The 22,478-nt window shown below is 37.1% G+C and overlaps 1 protein-coding gene across 4 annotated transcripts in view; it reads right to left on the bottom strand.

Annotated features, from left to right (window-relative positions):
• Positions 1 to 9,300, bottom strand: part of LOC131687955 (bestrophin-4-like) — an 84,273-nt gene extending 74,973 nt beyond the window's left edge. The window contains exons 1-2 of one of the 4 annotated variants that reach the window (XM_058972058.1): positions 9,042 to 9,299; positions 8,980 to 9,007 (exon numbers count right to left, since the gene is read on the bottom strand). The gene's annotated coding sequence lies outside the window, so the exon portion shown is untranslated. Of the gene's footprint in view, positions 1 to 8,979 lie in introns of all 4 variants that reach the window. The other 3 variants (XM_058972057.1, XM_058972056.1, XM_058972059.1) reach the window with 3 other exon arrangements.
• Positions 9,301 to 22,478: the final 13,178 nt, after the last annotated feature.

Below are 22,478 nucleotides of genomic sequence, written 5' to 3'. Positions count from 1 at the left end.
AATGTTTTGATTTTGTGAACTATTGTTCTTAAATCTATGAATAATATCATGAGCTGGTTTCTTGAATGATGTTCATAAAGTTGTGAACGTACGATTTAGTAATGACATGGCGAAAACCGTGACTGAAGATCACAAAATAAAAACAAATATTTCCACTAATAAAAGCGTTATGCGGGCGTTACTGAAGGAAAATTGTACAAAGTTATAAAACACATGATTTTTGTTCATGGTCCTGTTTTCGTAACTTGAAGCCATCGGCAGATAAACACTTTCAACTATACACGATAAATATACCAGCCTCGAGACGCTGAAACAAGCCATTGACCGTGAGTGGGCCAAAATACTGGCAAGTCAATTTGGGCAACTTACGATTCCTTTTTTTTTTTGACCATCTCTAGGCCGTAGTAAAGGAAAAATGTTGGTCAATCCGAGCAAAAATGATCGGATTCTGATTTTTTTTATTATTTTTACACATTCTGCACTTTATTAAAGTAAATAGAAATAATTGTCTTAACCGAATTTATAGACTTTTTAGTTGGTTAGACTTCAAGTGGACCCTATAATGTACTAAAAGTGGGCCATGAAGCGAAAAATGAGTCTTTAGAGAAATTGTTTATTTCACTTTTATCCCGAGAACATTACAACCCATACAATCTTTTAGGACACACATTGTCAAATTACAGTCAAATAAACAACATAAATCGTGAAAGTCAGAATTATCGATAAGTTTGATCTTAAAATTATTCTGACAATTTCTTTCGACGGAGTAGCCCAGTATTAGGACTACTAACATCCTTTTGATTTGTGTCATAAGTCGGTGCCCACGCAAGATACACGGCTTTTGTAAGCAGTGTATTGTGCGCTTCAGATCGGGTAGTGTTTGCAAGCAACCGTAAAAAAATAATTATCACATGAAACATACCGTAGTACTTGTCTCACCGAACACTAAGCGTATATTCTCGATTAGAATAACATAACAAAATGCTATCAAAACTATACTTCACGATAAGACTGCTATTAAAACTACTAACAGGACCTCATTTGGCTAACAATTAGTTATGGAAGTTCCCTTCTGTTACAATTTTGTTATTTCCATTTTATCGGGTTTCTGTCAAGGTTTAGCCATTCAGATACCATGATAATGTTACTCGGTTTTCTGCAGTAAATTTTAACGACAGAACCTCGGGGACTTGATTGTCCTATTATATAATGTAATGAGAAAAGCCCGAGTATTTCTGCATCAATACATCGGAAATGACGCTAAACAACCGACCGTGATGAGTAATGGTTGATTATAGTGTTCTAGAGTCTACGAACTCGTGGCAAACAAACACTGTGGTAGCGAAATACATGCATCATCACGATGTGATTCGTTTGATGGTTAGCCGACGTCTTTTCTGTGAAATTGATACGCACCCGTTGGTATGGGAAGTGATCCACTCGACTAGTTTGCATGATTGAAGGGATTTTCATTTTTATTCACGGGCCGTATAATTCGGCCTATGTACATTTGTAGTTTGTGTTTGACCCTCACGTATAGTCAATTTGTCACGCACAGCTGTGTAGGGTGGCTGCTTCTGCAATCGTGTTTATACAGCGATAGTTACAATTTTGGGTGATACCTGATAGATACATCTCAATGACACGATTCAAACACTCTAAAAGTCTAAAATAAAATTTTAGCTAATTTGAGAACTTTTTTTTGCCTTAATCCAGGTTTTACCAAAGGCGTTGTTTACTTATTTAAACGCTCGCACAGAATGAAGCCGATTCTACCTATCGAACATGTCACCGGCTACCTATCGTGCAAAGTAAACAAACACACTTCTTTAGCTATGCCTCCATGCATGTTCCCAAGGGGAGTATTGTTGTTGGCAGGAAAAATATTACAATAATATGAGTGAAACACTATTTGTTTATATATTTACCTTTTCTCATTTCTTATATTGCTTACAAAAATCAACAAGTTAACAATAACGTGATGAATACAGATTTTAATTGTTTCGTCGAACCTCTACAGTGCCATTGAACGACTTTCAGGCTTATTTTCCCTTGATAGATTCGCAAACGTTATGGTTCTGTCAATGTGATATGGTTTTGTTACTGTTCTATACGAGTGTCAAGTTCATCCGAGATAAATCCGCTTTAAATGACCTGAGTCCTGCGCTGGCTCGAATTCTTTGAGTAAATTTAAACACTTTATTAATTGACTAATTAGCATTTAATAAATCAGATAAAATAATGTTTAAAATGATTTTCGCTGGGATGTTTCGTTTGCCACGATAAGTTGCTTAATTTTTCATTAAGTATGAATTTATTCTGTAATTTGATCGAAGACACTCAAATTTACAGTAAATATTCCGGTTGCCAGAAAAAAAAATAAATAGTCTGTATTCTACGCAGTGTTGCGCATTCCTCTGTACGGGACTCTATATTGTATACAGACTCTAGGTTCTACAACTATCAGAAGTCCAGAAGGAATGTTTACAAATCTATCCTATTTTTATGGGAATCACAATATGTTTATGATCACAGTATCCCTGCTGTTATGCAATTCATTGCGGTGTGGAATGCTTTAAGAGGCAAAAAAGAAACTGTTTCGAGATTTTTCGGAAGATAAATCTGTTAGAAATTTTAGTTATATTTGAAAAGCATCAACTTTGTTTTTTTTTTGTTTAAGACTGTCGCTAAATGAAGTATTAGTAAAGCTCTTCTTCACTATAGTACGTTTTTGGCATGAAAAGTGAAGCTCGTAATTATTCAACACAACAAAACCAACAAAAAATCGTTTTACTAGAGATTTTTTCATAAATACACAGGGTTGGATATTCCAACTCGGAAGGTACAAGAGGGAGAGGAGCGCAGCGTTCCCGGTGGCTGGACCAAGTGGAGCAGAACCTGGCGAGTACCTGAGAGGTTGGAGACAAGCAGCTCGACTGATCGAGTGACGTGGCGGAATATTGTGGAACAGATTAAATCATGATAAAATGATGTATAATCAGGAAATACAATATAAAAACTGGATATACTCGCGAAATCGTAACTTTTATTGGAGGTTCTTTAGAAAATATGGATATTGTATACCGGGGTGATTTTGATCACTAGAAACTTTTCTCGTGGATTACTTATTCAGTTTGAATAGTCTACCGAGCCATTTACAACTTAAGAGTTTACACTGATGGAATACTGATTTGTTGTACTTTTTGAGAATGTTGTCCAATTTCCTGCACAAGAGCTACAAAAACGGAAATTTTCATTTAGCTCGTTTTACTGAATGTTCCTAAAATGTCTATTTTTAATCAACAAACAAATCTTAGATTTTAATAAAAGTAACGAATTCCATACGAGCAGGCATTGTGATTCTCTCTCATTCACGCGAGAAGAAGCTTATCAGATGTCCAACTTTTCCGAGATAAGATGACTCGCAAAATTCTCCGTCTCCACAAATAGCGTGAGAATAATTCTCCGGATAAAATTTGTTTGATTTTTTCCTTCTCACCGGAAAAGGTGATAATATTTTAATTTCGTGGAAATCAAAAAAAGCGTCAAAATATACACTTTATTTCAAAGAAAAGCGGCAAAGAAGTACGATAGATTTGTTCTTTCGTGTTTTGGAATAGCGACAGCAAGGCAGCGAACGCAAAAAGGATACATGATAAACTCATTCGTTCCTTCTTCGGCGGTTTTATTTATCCGCAGAAATAACGCGTTATATTTATCCGAAGAAGTTGTGCGAGTGCCAATAACTTTTCGTGTGAAAATGTGAGTTTTTATTGTCGCAGTAGCAAATTATCCGGACGCATTTATTCATATGAGCGATAAATGCAATGCCTGCATACGAGTTTTTATTTTGCTTTCGACTTGAATGTACCAAACTTATTTTTAAGAGCCTGTTGGTTTTATAAACCATTTTGGTGAGACTAGATGTCCCCCTCCCTCCTTCATACCACCCACGGATCCCTCCCCACCATCAGACCACTCTCAAATCCGAACTCCAACGTATCCAACGGGGAATTAAATAGATCAAATATGTTGGGTGGCTGCGCCTGCTCTCTCTTTAGAGGCAGGTTACGATCACGGTTGCCAGTGCGATAATCATGTGTTCTTCCTGGGACGTCATTATAGTCCAGGGATAACATAAGAGTTTGTGCATTAGGCCGGAGTCCCATAGGTTGCAGGTTCGAATGCTGCCTATGGGGGAATTTTTTAACGTAATTGCTTTCATTTAACTCACCATTTTGATCTGCTTTGCCCGTTGGATATCTGAGTCGATATGTTACTCATCAAGTTCGTGGCAGTCGTGTGCCAAGTGTAATAAGAATGCAATACATTCTATTTTCAATATTTTACTTTAAATCATAGCATAGGGAAATACCTTAACAATTTCCCATCTGTCTAAAAATTTTGCTATCCCAAGAAATCATTGAAAATTGTCAAGTGCCACAGAGTAACTCTAGGAATGTTTTTGAGAAGAAACAATTCGATAATTGATTTGATCTTGTCGAAATTTATTTAAAGATTTAATTGAAAGACAATTCCTTATTCGCAACAATATAAACATGTTTCGAATCATGTATTGTCTTGTGAGACTTCGTTTGCAATAGAATTCGTAATGCTTAGATTGGGGATATGGATACTCAACCTGCCAACCAAGTTTTCGAAGTTTTTAAGCATTCGCAAGAAGTATATACTTACCATCTCTTAAAGCTACTACCATGATTTAGTAGGAGCTGACATAGTAAAGCTTGATTAGTTTAAATTCTATCGCGAAAAAAGGGTGACCCAATGACCCATGTTTCATTTCTTTTTGCAGATCTTGATTAATTTCGCAATAGGACCGCGAATCAGCAGTCGTCAATAATGAAAGCATGTATTACATTTGTCTGTGTTGTTGGAGCCAATAAATTATTTCCACGAGTAACACAAATAAAATTTACTAGATCATAATTAACCCTTAAATGCGCAATCTTGTATTCAAACGATTTTACGAAAATCATTTCAAAATTATCGCAGCCGTGAAACAATTACAACAAAATTGATTTGCGCCTTTAAGAGTTAACTAATGTCATGTTTTTGAAAGTGCACTACACTGGTATAGCCGTTGCTGCGTGCTTGGTTGTAATAATTGTATCATTTTTTAAACTACGCCGGTGAAGAATAATGTAAAAACGAAAGCACATTAAAACAAATTGAATGTTTCACCACTGGCGAAGCGGTTGGGCACATATTAAAAGTTTTCGTGACATCGCAGTGTCGTAGTACTGGACCAAACTGGACATTTTTATTTTGGATTTTTCATAATTCAACATTTTAAGATTGTATATAGCTGCATCCAATTGTCGTCTTTTTGCAAATACCTGCTGAAACAAAATACAACAAGGCCCTAATGTTTTGGGCTTAGATCAAGGTAAATAAAGGCAATTTTAAGACATCGATGTTTCGTGATGCGGGAACAGTTTTTGTTCGTTTTGAAAAATGTATTGATGACGTCGGTGGTTGAGTGGTAAGCGTGACCGCCGCTCACCCAAGTTGGTCTGGGTTCAATCCCAGCCGAGGTCGTTGAGATTTTTCTGAGGTGGAAAAAATCAGAGGCCACGCCTTCCTTCGGAAGGGAAGAAAAACCGTTGGTCCCCTGTTCATGAGTTGATGGGTCGATATCTAGTTCAGATAGTGGAGTCCCCACCACTATTGCGGTATTATCCTGCAGAAAAATACAGGTTTCTCCTCACAAGTTGGCCCCACTGAAAGTTTCGAGAATGGCGTGTCTCCTTGTTGAATACCCCTCCAATGTCATCAAGTCCATTTAAAATACTCTTCGTCTACAAGATGACTGTTCTTGGATATGTTGAAGGCGTATTCAACGAGGACAAGTCTTTCTCGAAACTTTTAATGGAGTTCTATCGTTATTTGGTCCACATTTGAATATCAAAAGATTCCAATTTGCATTAAATCACACAAGGTGGCTTCAGAAAAGCGTATAGAAATCATTGAGAATCCTGGTTGATTTTGGCGATAACTTGAAACAAATCTGTATTTATTAGTGAAATGATGCCGCAATACATTCCTCAAAACGAACAAAATCTTTTCTCGCATCAAGAAATATCAATGTCTTGTAATGTCCTGCTATCTGCACTGATCCAGGCCCAGTAGAAAACATTAGAAGTATTTTGTTTCAGCGTTTACATGCTAAAGGACGACCGCTCGATACAGCACTGTGTGGGACTCACGACTCACTTTCTCTAACCACTAATTCTGCCCATAAAAGCATAAAAGTTCAAAATAGATTTTTGTCGAAAATGAGTTATCTGTTGGTTTGTATTCTGTTTCACTACCGAATCACGATGCACAATTAAGATTACCAGGTTTGTTTATAAAATATCGAAAAATAATACCAAATCATGATTGTCCCATCCATAAGGGTCAATGAAAATGAAAATCTTGAAAAGCGTTTTTCTCGGCTTGCTGTTTTTCAATATGGGACTCTTATGCTTTTATGGGCAGTAAAACACTCCTTACTCTTTTTCGCTCTTCGTTCCCTTCGAAGCGACTCCAAAGAAAAGTTCACATAAAATTCAAGTTTTGAGGCTTTCAGAGAGCAATCCATTGGCATTTTTTTAGACTAGGGGTGACCGGGGCTGGTTGGCCTAAGGGGCAGGTTGGCCGAGTGCCTTTTATGGAAAGGGTATTATACGCAGTAGCGACATCTATAGTGATTTTGGTGGGGTATTAGGTCACCAATGTACCGACGTAATTTCAGGTGTTTTGGTGGTGTCGTTTGTACAGGAGCACGTTTATTCTTTTTTCGGTACTGGTGAGTAAATTTCTGTTTCTGAAAAATAACGTGTAACGCGAATCAATTTACATCCGATTTCCAATAACTTGGTACTGCTGGAAAGGGTATTCAAAACCCAACAAAATGGTATAACGATTACCAGTGTAACCTTATATTTGTTTGTGTAAATCGTGTTTGTTCTCGAAAATATACATTTGGGTAGCTTGGTCGAGTTCTGTGCGAGGCTGGTTGGCCGAGTTGTAAATTTAGTGTAGAGTAATGTGCACTTTGATATTTGAGAAATACCAACCTTTTCCAAAGCAGAATTTGATATTATTCTAATATTGATGATTATAAGAAAAAATATACACGAGAAAAAAGTAATAAAAATAATTTAAAATTATTACTAAATGGAAATAAGAGATTAGAATCATTAAAAGTCGGAAATTGTTTATAAAAAAGTTGATTCCGATATTTTATGAATTAAATGGTTTCAAAGTCTTTGGCGTGGGCCCCATCAATCCTGAAATTTTTCTTTCTGAGGAGTTTCTGGCAGTATTTGTCACAGATCCACCCAACTCCGAACAAAACTCGCCCATTAGCATAGAATCTGCTGCAAATGTAAGCCTCTCTGAAGACGTCAGACCTCTTCCCAAGGCGAGTGCACGATATGCTTCGAAGAAGTGGCAAAGTCGTAAACGCCGATCGACCCAAATTTTTTTAATTAAAAGTTCCACTGATACATTTGACGTGTTTAACTTATTTTATCAAACTCGGCCAACCTACCCCAGCCCTGGGGTTGGTTGGCCGATTTTTTTTAACTTTTTCCCTGATTTTTTTCATGAATGAAAAAAATTACGTATGTGCTCAGAGGTTGTATCTTCATGACAGCGCAAATCGGTTTTTAAGAAGTCTAACCATAATCAGTAGAGAAATTCCAAAAGCAAAACTCGGCCAACCATCCCCGGTCTCCCCTACGCTGTACCAGTGTAGTCGGTGTCATAACGTCCGAAGGGTGGTGTGTCACAACCTACGCGCACCCTTGTGTGTCATAACATCCGAAAACAATATTGCGCCAAAGGATCCGAAACCTGGTGTTGCGTCATAACGTCCGTGTATATGGTGCACATAGATGTTGGGGTATTATGATGCAGAGGTGTCACGTCATAAAGTCCGGGATTACACGATGCACTCATATTTTCGGATATTATGACACATAGGTACTAGCGTTCCAGGTTATAAGATCCCAAAAACGGGGGCGTCACAACATCCCGCTCGTTACGACACTTCGAACAATGTGACCTCGGACTTTAGCACAAGCGATGCATTAACACCACGTCAGCGATGGGACTTTCTGTTAGGGCCTTTCAATCTTCTTATTCTTCCGTTCCCATTAACAATCTATTTTGTCAGTTCAATAGTTTGTTTTGTGTGGGGTTGATAAATCAGGTACAAAAATAAGAAAATTTCTTGACAAACATATGATTACGGCTTAAAAGCCAACTGTCAAAATTCTCTTTGAAAGGAAATTCCGGACAAACCGTTACTCATCAATCACAGATGTTGGTAGTAAACAAAAGAGAAAAGTTTTCTCTTTCATTAACTGCTGCAAACTGTGTTTAGCCAGTAACGGTTTGTACAGAATTTCCTTTCAAAGAGAATTTTGACAGTTGGCTTTTAAGCCGTAATCATATGTTTGTCGAGATATGATTACGGTTTAAAAGCCACCTATCAAAATTGTTTTTGAAAGGAAATTCTGGACAAACCGTTACTAGCCAATCACAGTTCACAGCAGTTCATGAAAGAGAAAAATTTTCTCTTTTGTTTAATACCAACATCTGTGTTTGGCGAGTAACGGTGTGTTCAGAATTTACACTCAAAGTGAATTTTGACAGTTGGCTTTTACGCCCTAATCATATGTTTGTCGAGATTTGAAGGTGTAAAAATTGGGGAGTTCATGAAAAAGGTCGAGAATGTTTTCCGCAAGTCTACGTGAGCGTACTGTTGCATTCTGCTGTGGATTCTGCTTGCAGCAAAACTGTGTCAGGTTCTGCTGTCAAAATGAATGATCTGGCAATAGGTATATCCTATAGGCTTAGAAGTTGACTTGGTTAACGGGTCAAGCAAGAACGGTATTACTTAATTAATGATTAATATTTATACGCATTCATCTAATAATGGATGTATCAAAGGACAACGTTGCTTACCTTGCAAACCACAGCACCACTATGGATACTATCTTCTTCGATTTTCTTGATTAACAAATTACTCGCAAAAAAGTAGCACCAGTTTCACTTGGGTATCTCTTCTCCTACGATCAAAAATTTATAAACTCCGCAATAAAAACACAGTTATTTTGCAGGGACTGGAATCGCATAAAATGATCACGTTACTTCATTGGTCGAATAAAAAGCTCAATAAAACGCTCATTCCTCTGCAGATATCGGAAACTACCTACAGGCTACACACAACGACCACTCATCTAACTAACAACCGGCCCGATCAAACAACTCGCGAAAACTAAACGTCGCATTCCCGTCCCGCATTGCACCGTAACAGGAGTGTGTGAGACAAGCTAACCGAAGTGCTCTCACAGCATAAAAGTGCTACTCTCGCTCTGCTCTCTTTTTATTATACGTTTGTGTCAGTGGAATCGCGTGCCGGTTGTTTTTGTTTACGTTTTTCTTCAAAGTGCTAAAGCTTTTTCTTCCTAACCACGCAAACATAATACATATTATTGCTTGTGGTACTAAAAACTGGATTCTAACCGCACTGCGCACTTACTATCCTTCTATTAAATACTTCTCATATACTGGTAAGTTCGACTGGTCTTTCTATGAAAGTACCACTATCACTTGAAATACATGTATTTTGACAGCTCGCAGTTTACAGTAGCAGTTTGATCACTCGCACTTTGAAAGTGCGTCCAGGTTGGTGGGAAGTGTGCAATATTATGCATATATTATTGTGTATAATAATGCTAGCTATGAGGCTATAACTTCCGTTTGTATCAAGTTCATGAGTTGAAACAGACTGAATGACTGAATGAGCAGCATAAATTCACTAGTGAAAAAGCGCCCGGTCTTTCGAGCCTTTAGAGGAAGAAAGACACCGAACACTTGCGCACGGGTTTGTAAAATAACGCAGATTCACGTTACGCTATTCAGGGAGAAAAAAGATGGGTGGGTGACATATAACCGGAGTGTCGTGACAATACACTCAGTTTTCTTTTACGCGGGGGATACAGGCCGCGTAAATGAAAACCGCGTAAATTTCAAAATCCGCGTAAATGAAAACCGCGTAAATTTCAAAATTCGCGTAAATAAAATATAAGAATCCGCGTTAATGGGAACCTCGTTAATGGATAGCACGTAAATTCAAAAATCAGCGTAAATTTTAAAAACCGCGTAAATGAAAATCGCGTAAATTTCAAAATCGGCGTTAATGAAAACCGCGTAAATTTCAAAATCCGCGTAAATGAAAACCACTTAAATTTCAAAATCCGCGTAAAAAATACCGCGTGAAAAAAACTGAGTGTACTTGGAACTGTTATTTCAAATCTAATGATACTCAGCGGAATCACGTTAGAATGAGAAATTATCAAATAATTATTATTCTTTAAAATAATTATGGTGGTTCGGAAAAAAACCTTTTAATGTTTACGTTGGTGTTCATGGGTGATGCGTTGAATTCGAAAATTGGTGGATGTCAACATGACATGATTGGTGTTGGTGTAGGTCGTCAATCGGTTATAATACTTTTATCATTGTTGTATATTGCAGATTTCAAATTCAACCACTATTGCGCACTTCCCACCAACTTGGACTCCGCACTTTTAAAGTGCGAGTGATCTCAAAACTGCGAGCTGTCAAAGAACATGTATTTCAAGTGATAGAGATGGTACTTTCATAGACAGACCAGTCGAACTAACCGGTCTATGAGAAGAATTTTTATGGAAGAATGGTAAGTGCGCAGTGCAGTTAGAATCCAGTTTTTAGTGCCACAAGCAATATAAGATGTTAAAACATTGCTGGTTGCAGTATACACTACCAGTCAAAAGTTTAAGTTCACCCAACAATTTTAATGTAATATTCAAAAAGCTATGGTTTTCTTCATTTATTGTTATTAATTATTATTATTTATAATTATTTTTCGATCCATTTCTCTACGATAGATACATAAAATATGTAGTTTTTTCACTTTTCAATAATGAAATGATAATCTTCGAATTAGGTCAATTTGAATAGATATTTTTTGACTGTTACGATTTTCAATATAAAAATTTTTCTACTTACCTTTTAATAAAGAAAAATATAAAAAATTGGATTTGGAATATAATTTTTGGCGTGAGCTCTCGCAGTACTAATATGCACGGTAAAATTTTTTTACCCATTTTATGTATTCAAATTGCACATTTTCGGAAGTTATTCGAGCTGTCAAAAAATGGGTATTTTTTTGTTTCTAACAATGAGTACTTTTTATCCATTTCACAACTACTCGATGAGGTAATGTCAATGGGTCTATTAATCTTGATAATGGGTGTGAAAAATCCTTAAGCATTATTTCAAGCGAGTTAACCTACAAACTAAGGATCGTAGTGGAACCTGCAAATTATCGTCCTGCATCGGAGTCCGCGGCGGAAACGGAACACTTCGGCAATGCTCCGAAAACAACGTCTGTTTAGACTACTGAGGATGTTGAAAATATGCGCCAGTTCGGAATTTTTAGAGCAGCCAAAAAATCCAGCCATCAAAAATATATCCAGTTGGCGGTTTTATTTTGTTAAGTAATTTTAGAATAGGATTTCTATCTAGATTCCTATACTTTTAAAAGGAAACAATAATGTGAAATGAATGTTATTTTATGTTTTTTTTAATTCAGAAATAATTCTATTGACAGTATTTTTCATTCTGGCGCGAATTTCATGAATGGGTATTTTTTACGCATTTTGTTGTAACAGTTCTGCGAAAAATAATGGGTGAAACATACCCAGGTTGACGTAAAAGGTCTGTACTCATTTATGGGTACAAACGCTTTACCCATTTAATGGGTTTGAAAATGCGTAGTTTTCTACGCATTAATGGGTACTTGATTTTATCAGTGTGTTACACGTATTATGTACTCGACGCATCAAAAGAATGCAAGCTGTCATAACAAGATTGTTTGTGATCCGCGCGTCACCCAAAGACGTCAAAACCCCTCCTAGACTCTGACCAGTAGCATGTAGCAACATAATATCACAGAGAACAGACATCCATGATCGAACAAAAATATTTAAAAAACGTGTGTAAACATTTGAATTAATATACGAAAAACACTAGCGCCGCCGCACCAACCTATCCCAACTATCCGTCAAATCGATTCCGGAACCGGTTCGAAGTCCTGGATGGATTCAGCATGGAATCTAGCTCAAAGAAAACAACCGATTCCGACTCTATCGGTTGACGCATTTGAGCTGGAATTCATGCAGGAAGTCCGAATCCGTTCCGGACTTGTTTGACTGGGTAGAGGAATAACCGCTGTCAGTTCTGTCGCACTCAGCCACAAAAAAACATGACGACAGTAGCGCACCTGGTTTAGATATCCAAACTACCTTCGAAACCGTTAGAGATTTTACACAAGTTGAATGCTGAAGATGGACGTCTGTTCTCTGTGATGATATAGTGAAGACGCACGTGCTTGACAAAGTCTACTGAGAAACCTTCTCGATAATGTAAAATTCAAAAAAGCAAGTAAACCTAAACTTTTGACTGGTAGTGTACACACCGACGAACCGACGTGCCACATGGCACAAAAATGCATCAAATGTTGTCCTAATTGTTTAAATTAAAATACGTTGTTACACTAGCGGCGTCTGTATAATGGTTCGCGTGGTAGTCGTCGTCGATAACACAACAGTACGCAAAACCAAGGTGTATCGACGTTGTACAAGGTATGCTAAAACAAACAAACTTTCTTTTAGCATGTTGAAGATCGTTTTTCCAGCTTTTTACTATCCTATGTATGCACTATTTAACAAAACTGTCCGTTACAAACAAAAAAGTAACAGAATACATACTTTTTCAATGAATGCTGAATACTGTTTTGATGCACACATACGCAGCTGAGGGAATTGCACACCTTCTGTAATACTAATATACTTATTGAGAAGCCTGCCCAGATTCAAACATGGCGGAGCGATCTGTAGTAGTTTGACAGTAGTGATCGCTTCATTTCAAAACAATCGTTATTTTGTATGGGACACTTTTCGAATGCCTCTGTCATGTCGGTTCGTCGGTGGTGTACAATTCGCCAGATACAACTATGAAAGAAAAGCTGTCGTGATTCGATCGTTGGTCCACAGCCTCTGTCCAACTAACGAATTTGTTTCGCTAGTTGGACCGCACATGCATCTGTTCACATTTCCAATTGTTATCAGTTTGATTGTCATTTGATGTGAGATTTTGACATTAATATGCTTTTTAGTTGGACAATGGTCCAATCTGCGAAGGTCCAACTAAAAAGTTAAAAGTGACCAACCAGCGAATCACGATTGTAGTAGGTAACAATAATACATTGAAAACCCATTTTTATCAGTCCATAATTTTGTCAGCTTTTCGACCCGATTTCGTCAACTAGGGTTTTGAGGCTATGTATTCGGACTAATGTTGAATATTTGAACAGCTTTGGTTTAACAAAGAAAATAAATAAATATGTTTTGTCATTGCCCCTATTTTGTCAACCAAAGATACACCAAAGGGGCTGATAAAAACGGGTCTTCGGTGTAATTCCTATTACTCAGGAAATTGACGCGAAGCAGGCAGTATCTTTGAGTTAATCTTGTGCATATAGGGTGATGACCCTTTTTTCACCATACTAAGCAAGGTGCCTCACTAATTCGGCAATTTCTTGCCTTACAATCAATGGAATGCGTGAAAATTGACATCAACCGCTTTGCTTCGTTGTTAAGAACCAATATAATAACACAAATGCGTTGAAAACAGTAAAATTCTCGTGTTTGAGCACAATGAAAACTCGAATCGAGTGCCCCTATTGTTGCGCTACCATTTGACTCAATGCGTTGAACAAAGATGGCAGACACTGCTCTAACCAACGGCTTCAAATGGGTAGGGTGATAATAGAAACATGGCGCAAATAGGCTCATCACCCCATAGATAATGAGCCTATTTTCCCCATGTTTCACACTATTCATTTTAAGCCATTGATTAGAGCCGCGTCTGCCATTTGCTCAACGCATTAGCTACAATGCACTATGGTCCTACAGCCGTATTTAGGAAGACGAAACTGTTTGCGCCCAAACCGCTAGTTTTAAATATATGGTATCTTCGGTAAACTTTCTCAGTACCTTTTGGCCGATCTTGTGGTTAAAGTGTTCAAAGTATCAACCTTATAGATTTCTTTAATTTAGTTACATAGCATAACAATTAAATTGAAGCAACTTTGCTGAATAGTATGCATTACTATCTCTAATGGTTCATGTGTTATGGTTTTTTGAATATTCAGGGCAGTGTAGCTCTTGTAAAATTGGTTTTCATTTAATAACGTTTTATGTATTGATTTTTTACAAATGTTTTGCTCTTGCTTAAAATTTTTGCAAACGCATATTTTTGTTGAAGCAATGAAGTTTCTATCTCTTTTGGTTTCACAGTTACAAGCGATTTTCGAAACAAAAATGGTTTTCTTCTTGAGCCATGCCATGGCCCTGTACATTACTAAAACCTGGCTGTAAAGTCCACCGAAACGAAACATGAAATTGAAAACTAGTGCTAGATATACTCATATCGACATGATGGAAGTTTTTCTGTAAGTTTACAACTGATTCTCTCTAGAAAATCCATCCGGATTTCCTACACGAATCCTACACAATGAGTTGAAAGTTCGCAACTTCATTGTAGGAACTTTGCTTGGCAGGACAGAATGTGTGGAAAAGCGTGCATCGCGCGGTTACATTCCATTAGAGCGACGGCACAACAAACAAGTTGGGAATCAGCTTTGTAGTGCTGGGCAAGATGCGCCAACGCGCAGTCGAGTACCAGACGATCAGGGAAAGAATATGTGTAGATCAAAGGCCTTTTATACAACTATAGCATCGATAACGTGCACTGCCCTCACGAAGCGTGACCCGAGAATGAGAAAGATGCATTTTACGCGCATTTGGAGCCCGCGGCAAAATGTGATGCTCCTCATCAGCGACATGAACCCCGCCTCTGAGATCACCTGATTAAGAAACTGATAACCAAATCGACCACGTTTCGAATGATCGGAAAATTTTTCTCCAGCATCACAAATGTGCGCACCTTCCACAGTGTGAATATAGATTCGAAATCGCCTACAGGAAGATCAGGATACCGAGGCGATGGAGCATCTGTATGGAGTTATGAAAATTCTACGAGTAGGTAAATCGCTCAAGTCAAGGCTATGTGCCACAGGCTGACATATAAAGATATACTAATGGAGACCTTCTCACGACCGAGTGTGAACTGATCCATAAGTATACTATGACGAATACCGAAATAGCAGTAGACGACGAGAGTATCTCAAGAATCAGTCTGGGGACATGCGCAGCCGATGATAGATTCCCAGCGCAAGATCTACCGAAGATTCATGAGGTGATCGGCGGGTTGAGGACTGATAAAGCCGCTGACAATGATCAACTCCCATGTGAGCTGCTGAAACACGGAAGAGAGTGTAGAGCACTCCACTGGGTGGTTTTAAAGATCTTGTAGAAACAGATTTTACCGGAAGATTGGATGGAGGAAGTAGTATGTCCCATCTTTAAAAAGGGTGTTAAGCGGGATTACTGCAAATAGTTATCGAGCAATCATATTGCTGAAGGTGTTCTTTGTCGCCGCCAATCACCGTTAGCAAGCGAGTTCGTTGAGAAAACTGGCATATAATGCCCAAATACGGATTTCCGGACTAGCGAAAATAGATCGAGTGATATGTAATGAGTATTAGAAATACTTTCGAGTGCTTTTGAAACTCGGAAAGGGCTACGGTAAGGTGTGATAATAAGAGCTAGAATTGACACGGTTTTCCGGAAGTCTGCTCAGCTTTTTAGCTTCGCCGGTAACGTCAATATTGTGGCACACAATCTTGAGACGATGGTGGGAACGTACATCCGACTGACGGTTGAACCGATGGCGATGATATCGAGTTGGTTGATACCCACACAATTAGGGCGGATTGTTGGCGAGTTACAGCGGGTTGCCTAGAAACATGTTTCCTACCGCTCGTCGGCATGTTTTAACCCGCTTAGCCGCCATTTCGTTTACTGGGTGAGCTCGTGTATTTGAGCTCACTAATAACCGCCCATAATGACACCAACAGAGAAATTTAGAAACGTATTCTAGCAGGTGAAAGTTGTTGCTTTGGGCTTCGAAAAACCCTTCGATCGACGAATGTACGACACCGGATGAAGTTAATCTTCTACAAATCGCTCATTAGACCTGGAGCATGCTGGTGGGAGATCAATGCATGCTTAGTGATTCTGAATGCAACGTGTTGAGAACGATTAGTTTCTAGAACAATTTTACTGAGTTGTTCACCATTCTGAAAAAATGCAGCCGCCTAAACTTCGCTGAGCGAACAATGGGTGGTTCTCCAAGCTACTGTTGCAATTCGTTGCTCATACGCCGTCTCCGAATTCCGTTTTTCATATGCATCTCATCGTAGTACTTCCAAAATTATTATTTAAACATTAAAAATAAAAGATTTGACCAGTTTACACCACCAATAATTTTTTTTCGACTCAATTAATTGTGGTTTGGGGGTGGGGGGTTAACCCCCAAAACCCTTCCTGGCTACGCCACTGATTTGCTGCGATGCATTCTCCTTTGTATATGTATTTTTGTATTGCACAAGGATTGATTATGGTGTGGCGCACGCGATTTTTGATTTGTATATAGTCAAATAGGGTCTTTCAATCCGCATTCTCAGCATAAAGAAATTTCTCCATGTATTAAGTTGTACTTCAGGGGTATGCGGTCATGTCGTTTTACCTCTATATTGTCAATTTTCATATACTCGGGAATCTTAATCCGAGGGGCCAGCACTAGCAGGTTTGAGTGCGTCGTATAGAAAATACCTGCGTATTTTAAATGTAATTAAAGTAATTAATGAAAGTAATTAACACTACTTCTGTATCGACACGAATGCACCGCTCTTCGGTGTAAAGTGTCATAAATAAACAACAACAACTACTTCTGTTGTACTTAATAGATACTTAATGTAATTAATATCTTTGTACAAGTACTTAAAGTATTTAAACTACATAACAGCGGTACTTCAAATATTTTGCGTATGATTTAAAGTACAAAAGATCTGTACTTAAACATTTTACAACCTATATAGCTAAACCCGATGTCAAAGAGGACCGTTATTTAAAGGATTGCACAAGTGCATCGCTACCTTTAAAAGGTTGAGCTCTTTTGATTTACGTAATCAAAGAATTTTATTGTTCATGTGGCGATACAATTGCAAGATAAGAAATATAAAACGTCTCTTGAAAAATTCCTTGTTTTCTGAAATTTTTCTGGCCGAAATTCGGCAGGTAAACTAGACACGAATAAATTTATGTTTGAGCCTGGGATGAGACATACAAACAAGTGTCAAATTGGTCCAGCTCTCAGCGTCACATTGAAAAAGTGTGAGCCAGAATAAGAAAACATGTGATTGGTATTAACGCAGAACTTTTTTATGCATCGATAGCATACTAAGTCTTTTCTATCTGCCTCTCGTTTCTTCTGCTGTAAATTTTATGCATTGAATACTTACTAGAAGTATATGCTAGAAAATGCATAAAAATCACAGCAGAATAAAAGAGACGGGAATAGAAAGTATGCTAGCTATGCATATTTTTGTTTCTCATAGTAGGTACTGCTATATTTTTCCTGCATGTCTTTTTTGCATTCTCATCACAAATAAAATTGAAATACACACTCATATTTTTTCACGTTAAGGTTGCACAGAGAATGCGCAAAATTCGCAAACGAAAAAAGCAGTTTTTTCCACACTGTATGTCAGATCTTCATAAAAATCAATCAGCAGTACTGTAACAGCATTCTACACACGCTGATTGATTTTTATGAAGATCTGACATACGGTGTGGAAAAAAACTGCTTTTTTCGTTTGCGAATTTTGCGCATTCTCTGTGCAACCTTAATTTCACCCTCCGTCCCACGATGATCTCAATGAGTGTGCGACGAGGGGTTGACAACTGTGTGCTATGATCAACTTCTTTCGTCTTTTCTCCCTATCTTATGCATGAACGTAGTTCGTAGGTTACAAAGAACAGGTTTGCAAATACGCAGAGTGAAACGAATTCAAGAATAACATATAAATAGAACGTACAGCCAACAGTCGAAGTGCACTTTGAGAAAAGATTCCGCATCAGCCGTTAATCTGGCGATGGTCAGCTATTTTCGTCCGCGTCCCTTATCACCAATTTTTATACAGTGATTCATCAGCAGTGCTATCTTTGAAAATGAACCACATTTGTTATGCAACTAATATTTTCCGATCTTTTTTTAAATGCAAATAATTAAGCAATCTTCATTTTGTTATATTCTGAATTGCACATATTTTATCGTATGTAGTTTTAAATGTACTTTCATTTGATGGCATTGTAAGGGAATACGTATTCGCACGTTGATGCCAATCGAGCTGACATTTCTTTTGACTGAGCAAACTAATTTATTTGTTTGTTTAGTGTTTATTTGACCAACTAGGAAACGAATCCACTGGGTCTTTAATGCGCGTGGGAAATACGCATGGTCTTGTCTGAGTGAATGACTTTTGAAGTATGTATGAAGGTGGAGAATTGACAATTCGCAAGATCAATTCAAATCCAATTACCAATTTGCGGCAATCATTTCAGCACGAGGAACAAATGTTTTATGGTCATATTTAATGCTTTACTTTTAGTCCATTAACTCATCAGTCAATTATACTGAGCTAAGAATATGAACGTACTATTTGGAAACGGGGGGTGTTTGATTCGTGCATGATGTTTATATCGTTTAGGAACGCAGCATTTATATTTTTCTGTTTTGCGGCTTCTTTGTAATATCGGAACGTTTACTCGAACGAGGTGGAAAATTTCAAGTTAAGGGATCTCAATATGCTTGTGATTATACAAATAAGGGCCATTTATAAATTCTGCCACGCTATTAGGAGGAAGAGATATGACTAATAAATGGGAGGAGAGGAGAGCACGTCATGTGCTTTGACGCAATCGGCCGTTTTACGCACGTTTGCGCCATGTATATAGACAATTCCATAGAACATGAACACTTTTGCGAGTAGTGGCATAAAAGTGCTACTACAAAATGAAGGAAAAACTAAAACAATTTGATTCGTATCAGACCAAGGAGAAAAATAACGTGGTAATATGACAGAGAGTTAGTTAGTATTGGGTAATCTTTCCGTGACATAATTTATGAATGTTCCACCATACCACTTTTAAACTCATTGTTCACGGTCCATTTTACATTGTCGACAACACTCACGACAGCCGGATGCGGGATTTCAAGTTGTTTTAGATGAAACAATCTCGATAAACGATTAGCCATAGTTTAAATGCCTAGAAGATTTACGTATCCTACAGTCAATAATCTATTCAAACATGCACGAAAATATATTCTCAGTCGCATCGCTTGCTTGAAGCGAATCCTGACTAACAACCCACCCACTACCCAATCCGTGGTACTTATATGAGTGTCATTGAGTTGGGGCCTCCCGTTAAGTAAGTACCACATCAACACTTCCTTTCTCATCCCAAGTTACGGTAAAGATGGTCGTGGCCCGCAATGGTGGCTCTCAGGCGAAAATCTCGCTCGGACTGGATCAACTGTTATTCCCAAACAATGCTCCTCAAGTAGTCTGGCTGGAAATGAGAGTCATCAGTCTGTAATCAACGAAGTATACCGTGCTTACGCAACGCAGATTCCGCATCATATATATATATATATACTAACAATCTGAATTATTAAAATGATGAGGTTAACTATTAGGATTTTCAAGAAATGAACGAAAAATCGTTTGAAATTGTTTAATTTTCAATAAATTACTTTGAAAAGGCTACTTAAACTCATCAGCTGAAACATGTAAGGGCATCACTCAATGCAAAATTTTCTCACCATTCGAATGGAACTAAAACATTTAAAATACAAAGTATACTTTTAAAATTAGAGGTATTTTAAGACAAATAAGTTTTTTACACAAAAAGTTCAATAACTCTGTAACGGTTGAGATTTGATGGTATGTGTAGAACAGTTTTTTTCTCCAAATATGGCAGTCTATCACCCCCCGAGAGATTCTTAACCATGAACCAAAAACCCTGTATATATATATATATATATATATATATATATATATATATATATATATATATATATATATATATATATATATATATATATATATATATATATATATATATATATATATATATATATATATATATATATATATATATATATATATATATATATATATATATATATATATATATATATATATATATATATATATATATATATATATATATATATATACATATATATATATATATATATATATATATATATATATATATATATATATATATATATATATATCCAAAAACGCTGTTTCTCTCTCCGCAGTTCTTCTACACGCATAATTTTATTTATGCATCGATAGCTAGGGGCAGATCACTTGTGATGCATTTTTAAAAATCAGCTAAATTAAATGCATTTCTTTCCATCAAAATAGAAATTCGTGATGTATTTTGCGTTCCGTGCAATGTATTTTGCGTTGCGTGTAAGACGTCAAAACCCTACAAAAAATTAGCCCTACATTCAACAAAACGTCGAACAAAGTGAATCAGCGTAGGACGTTTATTAAACAAACTTTTCTGCGAGGGAGTGCAAAGTTGATGCAAAAATGGAAATTAAATGCATTTTTTCTAATTTGATGCAAATTTGTTATACATTTCTAGAGCGGTCTCTGCCAGAAAATTTGCTCACTGGGAAGTGGATCCTGACTATGCTCGACAAGTAGACTTGGGTTCATTCTATACGTAACTGATCTTTATACACTATGTGCTGTACCGCCACCGCACCACAACCAACGTTATATTTTGGTTTGAAATAGGCATGTCTGGTTTATTCAGTTTTTCTATCTGTATTGTGCCTTTTGGGGGGGGATCAAACAAATCAGTATTAGTATTGGCTTATTTGAAGTCTAGGACACTAACACAGTTGCAATGTTTATAGACATATATGTATACGCAATGTGTACGATTCTCCATCTGATTTAATCTTATTTGGCAAAAATTACATCCGATTATCCTCAATTTCGCACTAATACAACTGTACATGGATTAGTCAATGCGTATTTTAAACGTCAGATATTTTACTGATCCCTCTAAACCAGCGAAAATCAATGAGACGGAAACAATATGCGATCATGACCCAAAACCCGACTTTACAAACTAAAGTGGATACAGTAGATGTAGTAATTCCTTTGTTACATCTGCTGTATCCAATGTTGGTTTTGGTAATATCATCACTTACTAGCAATATTATTTATAATAATGTTATTGAGCTTTTATCATCCGGTCACACGAACACTAATGCAGTTTCTTGTTTAATAACAATTCCATTTACTTTTACCACCACGTCTTAATATAGTGTTTATGACATGTGACGTGTACGTTCATAAGGTGTGGAAAAATATATAACGAGTAATGACGAAATTCCAATGTATTTTATCTTTTGTAGTAATTATGCCTTGAACTATAGTTCTTATTCTCATGAGTCGATACCCAACGAGGAAATAAAAATCAACTAATTGTCTGCTTCATTCACTTCACGAACAAACAGCTACCTGTCATTGCTCCATGGAGAAAATTGTACAGAAAGTGAAATTGCTACAGCTTCGTCATCCATAAAAAAGCCAGCTAATCCAGGCTCATTTCTTATACAAAGCAAGGTGTCACTTCGTTTGACGACTTCTAATTTTAATTAGTTATTAGGACAATGACCACTGGAACAGTCCAGTCGCTCATTAGAAATGGTTTTTATAGACATAAATCCGTTTGAGACTTGGACAACTTTTCGTTATCAGACTTTTTACTTTTGTTCACCCCTCGGTCTTTGTTTACGTTCAAATATTTTTTAAAGATTGTTTTGAAATTTCAAGTGATGCTAGCGATTAAGGAAAAACTTGACTTGGGCTCCTTTACTAAACATATTTGCAAGGCTGAAACACAAAACATATCTGCTAGCAAACAATAAAAACAAATGGTTTTTAGGGTATACCTTACTCCAAACATTTCAGTACTAACCTGTAAACAGAGATAGTCAAGAAAAATAACTATCTAATATACCACTCTGTAGTTAACTAGCTTTTGTCATCCGGTCACACGAACACTAATGCAATTTCTTGGTTGAAAACAATCCAATTTACTTTTGCTACCACGTCTTAATATAGTGTTTATGTCGTGTGCCTTGTACGTACATAAGGTGTGAAAAAATCTATAACGAGTAATGTTAATTTAAATGTATTACCAATAATTACATTTCATAGTAATTATACTTCGAAGTTAAATTCTTATTCCAGTGAGTCAACACCCAACGAGAAAATAAAAATCAAGTAATTGTCTGCTTCATTCGCTTCACGAACGAGCATCAATAATTAAAACCAGGTAGTCTACCCCACA

This window comes from Topomyia yanbarensis, chromosome 3 (assembly GCF_030247195.1).
Source record: "Topomyia yanbarensis strain Yona2022 chromosome 3, ASM3024719v1, whole genome shotgun sequence".
Lineage (NCBI taxonomy): Eukaryota > Metazoa > Arthropoda > Insecta > Diptera > Culicidae > Topomyia > Topomyia yanbarensis.
The sequence above is the reverse complement of the archived record's forward strand: the minus strand, read 5'-3'. Positions and strand labels throughout refer to the sequence as shown.